At 45.9% G+C, this 15921-nt stretch overlaps 2 non-coding genes across 2 annotated transcripts; both read left to right on the top strand.

Moving 5' to 3' along the window:
* The first annotated feature begins 13451 nt into the window (after positions 1-13451).
* On the top strand, positions 13452-13538 carry trnay-gua (transfer RNA tyrosine (anticodon GUA)). Its single transcript is given in 2 exon segments — positions 13452-13488; positions 13503-13538. It is a non-coding gene; the product is annotated as a tRNA-Tyr (tRNA).
* A 319-nt stretch (positions 13539-13857) lies between these two features.
* Positions 13858-13930, top strand: trnaa-agc (transfer RNA alanine (anticodon AGC)). The gene has a single exon. It is a non-coding gene; the product is annotated as a tRNA-Ala (tRNA).
* The last annotated feature ends 1991 nt before the right edge of the window (positions 13931-15921 follow it).

Genomic DNA, 15921 nt, shown 5'->3' with positions numbered 1-15921 from the left:
ACGGATCGTAAGCGTACGCACAATTCTGTTGGACAGATTCGGTGGTGCACTTTTGAATCCGAGCAGGGGTGTTTTAGTCGTGGGTATTTCCCGTTAGAGGCCTATTCAGACGGGCCAGGGTTGTGTGTTGTACTGTGTTTGTTTGTTTTACACCAGCAGGGTATGTTTTACTGGGTGCAGGTGTGGATATCTGAACGGAATATATGGAATTAAGGACAGTAAAGTAAACGGGATATATGAAGATGTATAAGCCATGGAAGAATAGCTGGGAGAATGTCAGATTGCAAATAGTGCAACATCAGCATAGCTAACAGTCTGTCTCAAGGTTTCAAGTCACTAATCCTGCCAATAATATATAATTGTAACATGAAATACATCTGCAGAATTGCAAGGTCTCAGTAAATAGTCACACCATTAGATTGAAACATTTAGAGGCAATACTTGAGCTTTCAAGAAGAACATCTCATATAGATTGACTAATGAGTGGCTGAGTTAGACTGTCAATCCATTTGTATTTTGTTATCTGATTTCAAAGCTGTATAACTGTTAACGCTTTACGATGTAACTTCACCTATCCGTAGGGAGTGTGTACGCTCTATCCAGAGAGTATATCTTCTGTCTGATAGGTCTTACTGGCCGGTAATAAAGACTGCTTTGTTCAAAGCACAAGAGGTATTCGACTCAGTAATTTTACTGAACCAGATTGAAGTAAAAGAATCCAGGAATTAACATTTGGTGTCAGAAGTGGGATCTCAACGGACGACTGCCGAAAACTTGCGAATTAAGAGCCAGACTAGCCTTGGACGAGACGAGGGGAAAATGGCCACTGGAGTGAGTATGATTTCAATACTGCTCCAGTTTCCCCCGGTTTCAAAAGTCTGAGGAAAGTTTAGCCACTCGCTGGTTCTCAGGTAGTGTCTGAACGAGATCCAGGACAATCTGGTGAATACCTTTCAAACTTAGAATAGGGATAGAGATAGGGAAATTGTGCGATGATGCAAACCAAGTGGCGACTTGGAAAGATAGTTAGAGCTAGATAGGGATAGATGATCAATCATGGATCCAAAAAAAAATTAATAGGAAAGAAAAGAGACTCTTGTGAATGTCTGTTTAAATGAGAAATGCTTCTGTGACTTTTACTGTAAAAAAAAAGCCGGGGAGTTGTGGTTTGTTTTATCTCAAACAGAATGAAAGTTTGTTTTAACCCTTCATAGTGTTGTCCTGTATGTGGGAAGTTTAAGAGTGTGAACCTTATTGAATTACGTATATTCGGATGATAAGTTGCGGAGCCAGGAAATGCCCAAAGGATAGATTTGTTAAAAAAAGAAAAAATTACATGGTCCCGGTGGTTAAAAAAAAAGAAAAACTTGTTGAAAGAAAACATTCAGAGAAGGCACAGCAAAACAACTGAGATGGATTCAAAAGGATTTAAAAAAAAAATTATATTAAATAACACGACCTTGAGGCTGGAACAATTGAGATAACGAAAAGCAGTCCACAGCCTACGTGCCAGACTTCTCTCTAGTTATAAAAAAAGTAACGTACTAAATAGGTGCCGAAAGAAAAAAAAATGTTCTGAGATTTTAAATTATGAAAAATATAAAATCACTCCTGTCCAATTGGCAGAAAAACTCCATTAAATTAGGGCTTTCATTGACTGATTGAATTTAAACTGCGCAGTAACGCGAAAGGATCGGGAAATTTGGAGACTGAAAGAAATTAATTGAGGCTCATAAGAAATCAAAATTAGAAAATTAGGCTCACAGGGAATAAAATGGGGATTTAAATAGAAGATAGGTGTTCAACTCAGGTACGACGTCGACCTTGTATATCACTTGGCCCGTCTAGGCTCTGATTGAATTTAAAAAAAAAAAACCCCCCGCAGCAACTCGGAAGGTAGGGCCGAAGCGAACGCGCAGTGAAGCGAATGCGCAGTGACATCAACGCGCAGTGACGTAGACGCGCAGTGACGTAAACGCGCAGTGACGCCGACGCGTAGTGACGCAGAGGCGCAGCAACGCGAATCGCGAAAGTCAGTGCTAATGGCAGTAAGTCTGTAAGTCTTAAAGTGTTTAGAGTTTTAAGTAAAGTTAAAGTATCTTAACTCGCGCGGCGACGCGAGCCACGGGTCGACGCGGATCGCGCGGCGACGTGAACTGCGAGGCAACGCGGATTGCGCGGCGACATGAACTGCGAGGCGACGTGGTAGTTTAGTATTGAGATCGTGCGGCGACGCGGACCGTGCGGCGATGCGGGTAAGTGTTAGAAGTCTTTGTCTATTTTGTAAATCGCGCGGCGACGCGAACCGCGCGGCGACGCGGGTACGTGTTAGAAGTCCTTGTTTACCTTTTAAAGTTAAAGTATCTTAACTCGCGCGGCGACGCAAGCCACGGGTTGACGCGGATCGCGCGGCGACGTGAACTGCGAGGCAACGTGGTAGTTTAGTATTGAGATCGTGCGGCGACGCGGACCGTGCGGCGATGCGGGTAAGTGTTAGCATTAGTAAAGTTTGGTTATTTGGAGTTAGTTAAAGTCCGTGTTAGTTCTGTAAAGTCTGTGTCTATTTTTAAGTTTGTTTAAATTGCATGACGACACGAACGCGTCGCGACACAGTAATACGAGGGGCAGTGTGAAAATGGGTAATCAGTTAGATAAAACCACGGATGCGGATAATCTGCTACAAAAGCTATGTGAGGAATTCCCTGAAAGAGCTGAAGACTTTAGAAAATTATCAGGAGCCCTGAACAAATTATTAGGGGATGACCAGTGGCCTCTAAGTGACACTAGAAGCGTAGAGGTAAAAAAAAAGCACAGGGATTAATTTGGAGAAGGGGACGAGGAAAAGGGGATAAAAAAATTTAATTGCAACCTGGCGACATTATTGTCAGAAATTAAAAGATGCATCACTTCTATCGAGTTGGCAAACAAATGCTATTAAATTAGGACTTGCATTGACAGAGGGAACACATGTTAAAACTGTAGACGTCTTTAAAAAAAAAAGAATGAATGTGCACACGAGAAACTTGCTAAGAGATCCTCTGGGACCTCTGAGAAAGGTATTGATCAACTACAAGTTAAAATGGCTGGCTTTGTGTTAACCGAGGCTGATGATGAAATTGATGAGTGACCACTGACTCAGCGCCCAACGGCGCCTCCCGCACCCCCTGGCCTCTTGCTCCAGTCCTCTTCCCAACACCCTCCACCTAACACTCCGGTAAAAAGAGTTAGGAACAACCACATATCACCAAAGCAACAAACCCAAACTGACTCCTCATCCTCTGATAGCGATTCGGATCCCCAGTTTACAAGCAATATAGCCGAAAGGATCAGATCTCACACTCGAAAGGGCAGAACTATATCTCGACATCACAAACAGTCCCGTAAATCTTCTAGTCAACCTACCAGTCCAAGTTGTGAAAGACATAGCAAACACCCCCGCCGATCGAGACGCAGAACTGTCAAGCAGTCAGACAGCTCTGAAATATCCTCCGGCCTAGAAATGATTTCCAAGATCCCAAAGTCCCGACACCAATTCCCTGTCAGACCAATGCCAAACCCTGATGCACAACAAGCTGCAGACCACCTCTCTATAGATGTCTGTGATCTTCAAACAACTATTTGATTGCTCACGCTATCCGGACAGATGGAAAGGGCAGTTAGATATTATTGGCAGAAAAAGAAAGGGGAGGGGGGAGGTGCGCCCCCAACCCGGGTCAAGACTGAATACGTGACTAGAAAGGAAGAGCCATCTCGGGAGGAAGGATCAATAGAACCGTAGTGTGGCATACAGGATTGGATGGATAAGCAAGGATACGGTTATACTAAACAACCAAACGGCCCGAGCCCTGCTAATAAACCTCCCTATTGTCCCCGGCATGGTATGGGAAGAGGCCGGGACTGGGTAAGAGGAAATGACTGTTTTAATTGTGGGCAGGAAGGACATTGGAATAAAAATTGCCCCTACCGTCAGCATGGAAAAGGAAGAGGAGGAAGAGGAGGGGGGCAAGGGGGGAGAGGAGGATCTTACACTAACTTCTCCCAGAACAACCCCTTTGGTCAATTGTCCCCCGATTGACTACGCAGCTTGATTGTGCAGGGATCCTCCCCGGACGACGAACCCATTCTGAATGAGTGGCAACCCTTTTTGATAGATACGGGAGCCTTCATGTCTTCTGTACAATCAAAGCTTAAACTCCCTGCTTCTACTGAAACACAGGAACTTTCAGGATTCCTGGGACAAATCTCGACATTCCCAGTGTCAGAACCGGTTAAAATGGGTTACCAGGAAGAATCGGTGGAACATCGAGTTGTTATCACAACCAATCTGGACTGTAACTTGATGGCTAGAGACCTCCTTTGCAAATTCCAGTTGCATTTGGAGTGTGGAGATAATGGGATTATTGTAAAACAGGAAACCCTTAAGCGGCAGTATTATACCACTAGAACCCCTCAGTGGTGGTCTCTGGACCTGCCGCAGGCACCCTATCACGTGACCCTAGCATACGATCCCAGTGGAAAGAATCAGGACCTGCAGAACTTTTATCAGGATCACGAAGGGGAAGTGAAGGGAATTCTATTAAGGGCTAGAGTGACTGGACTGGAAAGAGAGGCAGATTTTGTGGAAGTGGATAAGAATCTGTGGAAACAGCCCCTAACAATGGCACCGCATATTGCTCGTGAAGTATTAGCCCCTCACCATGCTAAAGATTTGGGAGTTATGGTACGTAAGGCCATAGATGAGGCTGACCCTACCATCCGGGATGTGCAAATCGTAAAACATGGCCGAACAGTCCAATTTCATGGGGACCCCGAGAAGGTCTTAACGACTCTACAGCATCATACTGGCTCGGACATACCTGACTATGTGGATCCTCATGTGTGGGCAGAGGACCCCTCCCAAGTGGGTTATACTCCCATTAATTGAGATCCCAGTGCAGGGCAATGTGGACTGGCCCTCTATCCGACAGAACCCACTGAAATCACAGGCAATGCTAAACTGACTTTTCGGCACTGTACTGCAATTAATCCAGCCTGTTTTCTTACTGAGCCACCCCAAGATGAGGAAGAACCCAGTCATGATTGCTTATCTTTAATTTAAGAGGCCACATCAGTCAGGGAAGATTTAGTTGATGGAAGATCCAGACTGTATTCTTACTGAGCCACCCCAAGATGAGGAAGAACCCAGTCATGATTGTTTATGTATGTTGACGGAAGTACTTCTATTAATCCAGAAGATACACGAATCTCAGGATACGCCATAGTAAACCAGGAGAATCAGGTCTTGGAATTCTGCTCAACAATTCGCCCTCACCCAAGCCTGTATCTTGGCCAAAGATCTCAAAGTCAATATCTATACCGACTCTAGGTATGCCTTTGGGGTGGCGCATGATTTCGGACAATTATGGAAAAATAGGGGATTCCTAACCTCACAGGGGAATGAGATATCTCATAAACAGCTAGTATCTGATTTGTTGCAAGCCCTCATGTTCCCCAAACGCATTGCCATTGTACCAAGAGGCCAAACAGGCCTCTCGTGACCAACAGATGGTAGTGCCCAAAATTATGAGTCAGACTAAAAATCCTGCGAAGGATAAGTTAGCCTCGGAAAAACCAATGCCAACCATCCAAGATGTTATAAAAGCACAGGGGGACGCTCCTGAAAAAGATAAACTGTTGTGGAAATATTATGCATGTACTTATGACAATGTTTCTAAACTCTGGACCACTCCCGCGGAACAGACTTGCATGTCTGACGAGTTGGCCTCATGGGTTATAGAATGTCTGCATTTTGCTACTCATTGTGGAGCAAGGACCACGAGTGACACACTTTTGGCTACTTGGTGGCACCCTAAACTCCAGGCGCTCACCCAGAACATCAGTAGTCGTTGCCTGGTTGGCCAGCAACATAATCCAGGGAAGGGAGTCCCCTGTGATTGGGGTAAAACGCCCCTACCCGAAGGTCCCTTTGAGACATTTCAGTTGGACTACATTGAGTTGCAAAAAGTTCAGTGTTACAGATATGTGTTAGTAATAGTAGATGTGTTTAGCAGATGGATTGAAGCCTACCCTAACCTGGACGATAAGACTCAGACTGTTGTTAAGGTGTTAATGAGGGAAATTGTTCCTAGATATGAGATCTCAGCTCGACCGATGACCACCTATGTTCTTTCTCTGACTCAGGCTCTGCGACTAGTTCACAACCAGGTTCAAGATGCTCACCTCGACCTCCCAGTTTTACCCGAATTGTCCCTCGTGGCACCAGGGAAGTATGGATTCGGAAGGGATTAGAGCCACAATGGGAGGGGCCTTTTTAGGTGTCACTCACTACCCCCACTGCAGCCAAGCTTGAGGGGAAAAGTGCCTGGGTTCACCTGCACCACTGCAAGCTCATCACCATTTAAACAAATTTTGCTGGTTAGTCTAATTCCTGTTTCTGTTCCAGATCTCCTCCTCCCTATAGCTGAACAAGGCAGTTGAAGGAGGATCAGTTTGAACTCTTACCTGTCAAACAGCCAAATACACTGACGGAAACCTGAAGGGAAACGTGAAAACAGAACTCTTTTTATCAGCTAAATAATTGGACTATTTATAAGATGAGACTGTGTCTGTATGCTACTGTCTGCATAATAGTGTTGATATATGACAGTTTTGGTGCACGGGAAGGAAGACAAAGGCGAGAGCTCCATGTAAACACCTTTTTGTATATGTCTTACGTTTATGCGGAAAAAGGGCACTTCACTAGATGCTGGGTGTGTTCACATATCCCTATACATTCTAAAGGGGGAATTCCTTTGCGCACCGTTCCCCTGACCCTAACTGAGACTGTTAGACAGGTAGCTAACCGCACTGCTGAGGCTCTGGAGGGCATCACAGCTGAAATGGTAGCGATAAGGACCGTAGCATTACAAAACCGAATGGCCCTCGATTACCTGTTAGCTGAGAAAGGGGGAACGTGTGCCCTGATAGGATCTGAATGTTGCACTTACATTCCTGATAGTTCAGAAAACATAACCCACCTTGCCGATCACATAAGGAGGGAGGTGAAAAAGTTATCCACACCAGCAAAAGAACTTAGCAGGTTTGATTGGTTTCTGGGTGGATCTTGGAGATCCTATCTAATGGCGCAATTGTTCTCCTCATAATAATTACCTGCTGTTTGATTGTTGGTTGCCTTAACCTCTGCTGTAAAGCAATGACAAGGTTAGCAGACCCTCTTGTGGTCAAGGGTTCCCGGGTTATGATCCAACAAACTAGAGAACTACTCAACAATGCAATACTCATAGAATGATCCTAAATGTTATCATAGAATGATAAATGGGGGGATGTGGATATCTGAACGGAATATATGGAATTAAGGACAGTAAAGTAAACGGGATATATGAAGATGTATAAGCCATGGAAGAATAGCTGGGAGAATGTCAGATTGCAAATAGTGCAACATCAGCATAGCTAACAGTCTGTCTCAAGGTTTCAAGTCACTAATCCTGCCAATAATATATAATTGTAACATGAAATACATCTGCAGAATTGCAAGGTCTCAGTAAATAGTCACACCATTAGATTGAAACATTTAGAGGCAATACTTGAGCTTTCAAGAAGAACATCTCATATAGATTGACTAATGAGTGGCTGAGTTAGACTGTCAATCCATTTGTATTTTGTTATCTGATTTCAAAACTGTATAACTGTTAACGCTTTACGATGTAACTTCACCTATCCGTAGGGAGTGTGTACGCTCTATCCAGAGAGTATATCTTCTGTCTGATAGGTCTTACTGGCCGGTAATAAAGACTGCTTTGTTCAAAGCACAAGAGGTATTCGACTCAGTAATTTTACTGAACCAGATTGAAGTAAAAGAATCCAGGAATTAACACAGGTGTGTGCTTTAACTTGAATAAAATCATTATGATGGTTGAGACTGAAAGATCTGGCTATAACTGTGTATTTCTGTTCACCACTATAATTCCGGTGTCTAGAACTGTTGTAAGTGGGGTGATTCGAAACCACCAAGGGCAAAACCACTTACAATATTTACGAAAGGATATACTTGCTTTGGAGGCAGTTTAGAGAAGGTTCACTAGATTGATTCCAGAGATGAGGGGCTTGACTTATGAGGAAAGGTTGAGTGGTTGGGCCTCTACTCATTGGAATTCAGAAGAATGAGAGGTAATCTTATCGAAACATTTAAGATTATGAGGGGGCTTGACAAGGTGGATGCAGTGAGGATGTTTCCACTGATAGGGGAGACTAGAACTAGAGGGTATAATCTTAGAATAAAGGACCGCCCATTTAAAACTGAGAAGAGGAGGAATCTCTTCTCTCAGAGGGTTGTAAATCTGTGGAATTCGCTGCCTCAGAGCGCTAGGTAATTGAAAACATTTAAGACAGAGATAGATAGTTTCTTAACCAATAAGGGAATAAGGGGTTATGGGGAACGGGTAGGGAAGTGGACCTGAGTTCATGATCGGATCAGCCATGATCGTATTGAATGGCGGAATGGGCTCGAGGGGCCGTATGGCCTACTCCTGCTCCTATTTCTTATGTTCTTATGGGCCTCAGCTGGAATATTGTGTTCAATTCTGGGCACCACACTTTTGGAAGGATGTCAAGGCCTTGAAGAGGGTGCAGAAAAGATTTGCTAAAATGGTACCAGGTGTGAGGGGCTTCAGTTATATGGAGAGACTGGAGAAGCTGGGGGTTTTCTCCTTAGAGCAGAGAAGGTTAAGAGGAGATTTGATCGAGGTGTTCAAAATCATAAAGGGGTTTGATAGTGTAAATAAAGAGGAACTATTTCCAATGGCAGAAGGGATAAACAGATCATCATCATAGGCAGTCCCTCGGAATCAGGAAGACTTGCTTCCACTCTTAAAATGAGTCCTTTAGTAGTTGAACAGTCCAATACGAGAACCACAGGTGGGACAGGCTTGGGTGAGGGAAAGGGTGGGTGGGACAGGTTTGCCATATGCTCTTTCCGCTGCCTATGTTTGATTTCTGCATGCTCTCGGCGTTGAGAGTTGAGGTGCTCAGCGCCCTCCCAGATGCGCTTCCTGCACTTAGGTCTTTGGCCAGGGACTCCCAGGTGTCAGTGGGGATGTTGCACTTTTTCCAGGGAGGCTTTGAGGGTGTCCCTGTAACATTTCCCTCTGCCCACCTTTGGCTTGTTTGCAGTGAAGGAGTTTTGAGTAGAGTGCTTGCTTTGGGAGTCTCGTGTCTGGCATGCGAACGATGTGGCCTGTCCAGCGAAGCTGATCAAGACATAAATATAGAAAGAGGAAGTATTAAAAGGTTTAGTATCTTTGAAAGTAGATAAATTACCAAGCCTGACTGAAATATATCCCAAGCTGTTGAGAGGCAAGGGAGGAAACAGCGGATGTTCTGACCATCATTTTCCAAACCTCTCTGAATACAGGCATGTTGCCAGAGGACTGCTAATATTGTGCCATTGTTTAAAAAGTGAGAAAGGGATAGAGCGAGTCATTACAGGCCAGTCAACCTAACCTCGGTGGTGGGAAAATGATTGGAAAAAATTTTACGGGACAGTATTAATCCTCATTTAGAAAGTCATGGATTAATCAAGGACAGTCAGCATGGATTTGTTAAGGGAAGGCCATGCCTGACAAACTTTATTGAATCTTTTGAGGAGGTAAAGATGAGGGTCGATGAGGGTACTGCACTTGATGTAGTCTACATGGATTTTAGAAAGGCCATTGACAAGGTCCCACATGACTGGTTGGTCAGAAAAGTGAAAGCCCATGTGATCCAAGGGAAAGTGGCAAGTTGGATCCAAAATTGCCTCAGTGGCAGGAAGCAAAGGGCAATGGTCAAACAGTGTTTTTGTGACTGGAAGGCTGTTTCCAGTGGGGTTCCGCAGGGCTCAATATTAGGTCCCTTGCTTTTTGTGGTATATATCAATGATTTAGACTTCAATGTAGGGGGCATGATTAAGAAGTTTGCAAGTGATACAATAATTGGCTGTGTAGTGAGAAAGATAGCTGTAAACTTCAGGAAGATATCAATGGACTGGTCCCATTCACCCATCACCCCTGTGCTCGCTGACCTACATTGGCTCCTGGTCCGGCAACGCATACATTTTAAAATTCTCATCCTTGTTTTCAAATCCCTCCATGGCCTCTCCCCTTCCTATCACCAGCCCTACAACCGATGTTCCCTTTAAGCTATGCGGCGCTGCAGGGATCCTGCGTAGCTGGCTGTTCAATACAAAAACCACGCATGTGCGATATTTTGAATGACCCACGTAGCCCCTTAAAAGGGGCCGAGTGGCGCCAAAATAAATTAGAGGGAACACTCACTGCCTACAACCGAGATCTCTGCGCATCTCCAATTCTGGCCTCTTGTACATCCCCGATTTTAATTGCTCCATCATTGGTGGCCACGCCTTCAGCTACCTAGTCCCCAAGCTCTGGAATTCCCTCCCGAAACCTCTCCGCCTCTCTTTCCTCCTTTAAGACACTCTTTAAAACCTATCTCTTCTGTCCTAAAAGCTCCTTATGTGGCTCGGTGTCAAATTTTGTTTGATAATACTCCTGTGAAGCGCCTGGAGATATTTTACGTTAAAGGTGCTGTATAAATGTGAGTTGTTGTTGTAGACCTCTTTCATAGAATCATGGAAAATTACGACACAGGAGATCATGTTGGTCAAAAAAAGTTACCCAGCCTAATCCCACCTTCCAGCACTAAGTCCGTAGCCCTGTAGGTCTCGGCGCTTTAAGTGCACATCCAAGTACTTTTTAAATGTGATGAGCGAGTTCCAGACGCCTGCCACCCTCTGGGTAAAAATTATTTTCCTCATCTCCCCACTAATCCTTCTACCAACTACTTTAAATCTATGTCCTTTGTTGTTGACCCCTCCGCTAAGGGAAACAGACCTTCCTATCCACTCTATCTAGGCCTCTCATAATTTTACACCTCAGCTAAATCTCCCCTCAGCCTCCTCTGTTCCAAAGAAAACAACACAGCCTATCCAATCTTTCCTCGTAGCTAAAATTTTCCAGTCCTGACAACATCCTCGTAAATCTCTTGACGACGAGATTCAACACTGCCTCCAGTGTGCCAGTGCAGCCTTCGGCCGCCTGAGGAAGAAAGTGTTTGAAGACAAGGCCCTCAAAACTGCCACTAAGCTCATGGTCTACAGGGCTGTAGTAATACCTGCCCTCCTGTATGGCTCAGAGACATGGACCATGTACAGTAGACACCTCAAGCCGCTGGAGAAATACCACCAATGATGTCTCCGCAAGATCCTACAAATCCCCTGGGAGGACAGACGCACCAACATTACCGTCCTCGACCAGGCCAACATCCTATTCTAAGAGGCTGTAGGGTGACTTGGACAGGATATTGAATGGTGGTGAAGGCTCGAAGGGCCAAATGGCCTATTCCTGCACCTATTTTCTATGTTTCTAGCCCCAGCATTGAAGCAGTGACCACACTTGATCAGCTCCGCTGGGCAGGCCACATTGTTCGCATGCCAGACACGAGACTCCCAAAGCAAGCGCTCTACTCGGAACTCCTTCACGGCAAACGAGCCAAAGGTGAGCAGAGGAAATGTTACAAGGATACCCTCAAAGCCTCCCTGATAAAGTGCAACATCCCCACAGACATCTGGGTGTCCCTGGGCAAAGACTGCCCTAAGTGGAGGAAGTGTATCCGGGAGGGCGCTGAGCACCTTGAGTCTCATCGCCGAGAGCATGCAGAAATCAAGCACAGGCAGCGGTAAGAGCATGCGGCAAACCAGTCCCACCCACCCCTCCCCTCCCCTCAACGACATCTGTCCCACCTGTGACAGTGACTGTGGTTCTCGTATTGGACTGTTCAGCTACCTAAGAACTCATTTTAAGAGTGGAAGCAAGTCTTCCTCGATTCCGAGGGACTGCCTATGATGATGATGAAATCTCCTCTGCACCCGCTCTAGTGTAAGCACATCTTTCCTGTAATGTGGTGACCACTTTACCACTCCACCTCTAAAAATGTGCTCAAAAGCTGTCTAATCACAAGCTTTTTCCCCCATTTCCTAATTTCTCTCTTCCTGCTTCTATGTTTACTTCCAATTGTCATTGATAAAATGGTTTGGAATGCTTTTCTACAGTAAAGTGCTGTATAATTTTCAGTTGCTGTCATCCTGATCAATCTATTTCCTCATTGCTGAAACTCGCTTTGCAGAACATCAATTCTATTTCTTCCAATATGAAATCTGACTTTTGGCTATTCCTCTTCCTTCTCCAACCTGGTGGGGGTTTGGAACTCACTGCCTGAAAGGGTGATAGAGACAGAAACCCTTATCACTTTTTAAAAGTACTTGGATGTGCACTTAAAGTGCCGTAACCTACAAGGCTATGGACCAAGAGTTGGCAAGTGGGATTAGGCTGGATAGCTCTTCGTCGGTTGGCTTGCACAGACGTGATGGGCTGAAATGGCTTCCTTCCGTGCTGTAAATTTTTATGTGCTAGAAATTCCCCAGTCCGTTGTTGCAACAAAATAGTGAATAAATAAGAATAAAAATTTTGCCATGTTTTTAAGGGGGTAAATCTGGCCACAAAATACGCCTGTCCTTAAAAAACGGCGTACCATGACGATTCGCGTTAAAAACTGCGATGTCATCAACTTTAGCCCAAGGCCTATCAACATGAAAAATACAGGCCCTGAGGAGAAAACACAAAAAAAATTGCAAAAAATCAGAAAACATTTACAACACCCTTAACTAAGTAATTGCTGCAAAATAATTAAAAATGTTAACTTACCTTTTTTGCAGGTCTTCCTACTTACTGACGTTTCTGAGGATGCAACGCCTGCTTTTCTCGTGCGTTTTTTTTCTAAAACTGTGTTAATCGAATGCTAAACTTAGGTGGTGCGCTTTTTTTCCGCATTGCACCAGAGCGATACGCTTTTTGGCGATATTTTGAAAACACCATTAAGCTTTGGGGAATTTTCTGCAATTCAGTTTAAGGACAAAAAAAAACACTTTTAATGTGAATGGGGAAAATCTTGCCCTATGATTTTATGAAAACCCTTTGCACCCACTGCATTATATCACTGCCTGACACCTGAGAAGCAATTGGGAGACTGCTCTGCAGTGGTCACCCTGAACCTCCCACGTGGTGCAGGAGCTGCACTTTGTCATTCTTCTTTCCATGTTTCCTTAACTGCGTGCCTGCAAAGGCAAGTTGTTTACCGACTTGCAGTGAGTTGTTTTGATTGGGTATCACCTCCGGCAGCGGGGGAACGGTACAAACTGCAACCCTGCAGCTGGCCCAAGGCGGCGCTGCTCAGCTGAAGACCAAGACCAGAGGCACGCGGCCGCGGTGCTCCTGTTGATGCAGAGCGCATGCGCCAATCGCGCCGGGCGGATGATTGACAGCCAAGGGGCGGAACCACGGGAAGCTTGCGCCACAGCTCCGGCGCACACATGAATGGGGAGCGCGGTGTACTCATCAGCGCCTTCGATAGCTCAGCTGGTAGAGCGGAGGACTGTAGAGCATTCCATAGTTATCCTTAGGTCGCTGGTTCGATTCCGGCTCGAAGGACATCCATTTTTTTTTCCACCACTCCAATGGGAGCGCGGGCAGCAGACCAGACAAATGCCGCTTCCAATACAGCAGGGAAACGATCAGATTACGGCCGGTGGACGATGTGTCCAGGAGGGGGTGGTGAAGCGCTCACCGGCAGATGGTTCCGCTTTCGCACGGGTTGCAGGAACCAAGTGAGCGGCGAGGGTAATGAGCGGAGCGGCGGTTTAACGTAACCCGCGGCCGCGGCCCTGCAGCGCCTCCCAGTGCTGATTCCGAGGTACAGGCCGCCTCCGCTAATCCTTCTTCAAACATTCTTCGGTATTTTTCTTTATCGGGGGGATTAGCTCAAATGGTAGAGCGCTCGCTTAGCATGCGAGAGGTAGCGGGATCGATGCCCGCATCCTCCAATGCATTGTAATCTTTTTTAATATCTTGCCTACTGCAGTAAAATCATTTTTAATTGGATAATACGAGTTATTATCCTCTTAATATGCGTATTTCCAAAGTTCAAAATTCCATTTAGCATATGTCGATAACCTGAGGTGCAGCCAGGGCACCCACGGGTGGCTCAGCTGCACAGGGCAGGAAGAAGAAGAGTAGAAGAGCTATAGTGGTAGGGGATTCGATAGTGAGGGAAGCAGACAGGCGTTTCTGCGGCCGCATACGTGACTCTAGGATGGTATGTTATCTCCCTGGTGCCAGGGACAAGGATGCAGGGACAAGGATGTCCCCAAGCGGCTGCAGGACATTCTGAAGGGGGACGGTACCAACGACATAAGTAGAAAGAGGCATGAGGTCCAGCAGACAGATTTTACGGAGCTAGGAAATAGATTAAAAAACAGGACCTCAAAGGTAGTAACCTCTGGATTACTCCTGTGCCACGTGCTAGTGAGTACAGAAACAGGAAGATAGAGCAGATTATTGCGTGGCTGGAGAGATGGTGCAGGAGGGAGAGCTGAGGCATTGGGTCCATTTCTGGGGGAGATGAGACCTGTACAAGTCGGACGGGTTGCACCTCAATAGGGCCGCGACCAATATCCTCATGAGGGGGAGAGGGGGTGGGGGGTTGCTCGTGCTGTTGGGGAGGGTTTAAACTAGCTTGGCAGGGGGGGTGGGGACCTCAGAGTAGATTCAGAAGGGAAAGAAGAAAAGCTGGAAATAGAAGGCAGAAAATTAGCAAGCGAGTTTGGAAGGCAGAGGAAACAAAGACTAGAAAATAAACGACAATGGAGTTTGGCAGTGCTAAATGACAGCTATAAATAGAGCTGGAGCGCCGGGCCCTAGAACATCGTGGCGGAGGTGCGGCGAATGAGGGTACGGGGCCCAGAAGAGCCGAGGGCCCAGGGGCAGCACGGACCAGCCCACACTGAGATATGTGTGCGCACTATGTCCATGCAACAGAGCAGGTCTCCAGTCGTCCTGGTTAACCCTTGCCACTGGATAAAGGCCTAGCTGTGTCGAGCCCATGTGGTGGCTGATGTGCAACGGTCACCACACGTTAAAAAAAAATCACGCACAGGCATCTTCCACCCCCTCAACTGGAGTTCAGGACTGGAACATCGGGTCCTTCATTGAAACATCTGTGAACTCTCGTGGAAGCAAGTCATCCTCATTCGAGGGACCCCCTGATGATGATGATACTTCAATGCAAAGAGTATAGGGAATAGGGCAGAAGAACTGAGAGCACAGGTAGACACTTGGAAATATGATATTATAGCTATTACAGAGATATGGCTGAAAGAGTGGCAGGTATGGCAGCTCAGCATTCCTGGTTACAGGATTTTCAGATGGGATAGAGAGGGGGGGGTAAAAAGGGAGGGGTGGTCACGGTATTGATTAAATAAACTATTACAGCTGTGAGGAGGGACCATATCAGGACCAATGACATCGGTAGAAAGAGGGATGAGGTCCTGCAGGCAGAGTTTAGGGAGCTAGGAGAGAAATTAAAAAGCAGGACCTCAAAATTAGTAATCTCCGGATTATTCCTATTGAGTACAGAAATAGGAGGATAGAGCAGATGAATGTGTGGCTGGAGAGATGGTGCAGGAGAGAGGGCTTTAGATTCCTGAGGCATTGGGACTGCTTCTGAGAGAGGTGGGACCTATACAAGTCGGTCGGGTTGCACCTCAACAGAGCCGGGACCAATATCCTCACTGGGGGGAGAGGGGGTGGGGGGTTTGCTAGTGCTGTTGGGGAGGGTTTAAACTAGCTTGGCAGTGGGGGTGGGGACCTCAGAGTAGATTCAGAAGGGAAAGAAGAAAAGCTGGAAATAGAAGGCAGAAAATTAGTAAGTGAGTTTGGAAGGCAGAGGAAACAAAGGCTAAAAAATAAACGACAATGGAGTTTGACAGTGCTAAATGACAGATCGGGGCGAAAATAGAGCTGGAGCGCTGGGCCC

The sequence above is a fragment of the Pristiophorus japonicus genome, chromosome 7 (genome assembly GCF_044704955.1).
Source record: "Pristiophorus japonicus isolate sPriJap1 chromosome 7, sPriJap1.hap1, whole genome shotgun sequence".
Lineage (NCBI taxonomy): Eukaryota > Metazoa > Chordata > Chondrichthyes > Pristiophoridae > Pristiophorus > Pristiophorus japonicus.
This window is presented reverse-complemented; position numbering and strand designations above follow the sequence as displayed.